Below are 1224 nucleotides of genomic sequence, written 5' to 3'. Positions count from 1 at the left end.
TTAGGAAATTTTCATTTGCCAATTTATCGAAATAACTTATACAGAATTTCAACTCAATATGTTATTTTTAATATGAATGAAATAATGAACTTAAGATAATTATATTCTCATGTAAAGAAAATACTACTTAATACACAAAATTAAATACAGATCATTATATAAACGATTATATATCGTTTTTATATAATGATTTGTATTTAATTTTGTAATTTATTATGATGGCGATATGAATTTAAATTTATTTTAACTGAAATGTTATCGATTTAAATGATATGAACTTTCTTCATATTATTATTTAGGATAATAACAAATAAGAAAACGTAAATTAAGAAATAATGAGATTATTAAATATTTCTGACAAATGTTACTAATCGATTTTTTTCAAGAGATTTTAAAAGATTATGTGTATGCATATTTAAATTATACATACATATATGTTGCGCGTATTCATTACGAATATTACGACATCATATGTATCTGAACAAAAAAAAATATATATATATATTTGATATAATATTCTACTGCAAAAGGCAAAGGCTCGTGAATAAAATATACTACTAATACTCTTTTTCAATTTTCGAATTCATTCTGGACACGCCCTAATTAAGTTATTAATGACTAACTCGTCGGGTTTGCTTCTCAAAACAGCATATTTGTTTTCATTATATTCGATTTTATTTTTCTTGCTTCCTTTACAAGTCTCCAACAATGTTATATGTTCTTACAAGGAAGAAGATTCACAAACAGTAATGATCCTTAAAATGTTAATACTTGATCTGTTATTTTTTTCTGTTTTATTTTTGGGCATTCGCATAGCGCTGAATATAACTCAACAATAATACCGATTATACTTGTCATACATTCATTACATAGCATTACAAACATTATAGTTCAGTATTCCGTCGTAATATGTATGTACATATTATATATAATACAAATACAGGATGTATATGATGTGTTTTCGGATCCAGTCGATACGCAACCTTCTATATATTTACGCATATCTTGGAATATATACGTTTTTTTACGTATATTCATTTATGTTATAACATTACATATGTAGAAATGTAAGTATATTTATTAATACCAGCTCTAAAACATTTGGTATCAAAACCATTGCAGGAAGAAGAAAATAAAAATATCTCGTACTCTGTTCAATTGGAACTCCACTTGTTACAATTTAACGATATCATATTAATTATTATACGTTATCGTGCATAATGA

Source organism: Atta colombica, unplaced genomic scaffold (assembly GCF_001594045.1).
Source record: "Atta colombica isolate Treedump-2 unplaced genomic scaffold, Acol1.0 scaffold225, whole genome shotgun sequence".
Taxonomy (NCBI): domain Eukaryota; kingdom Metazoa; phylum Arthropoda; class Insecta; order Hymenoptera; family Formicidae; genus Atta; species Atta colombica.
Note: the sequence above shows the minus strand (reverse complement) of the source record.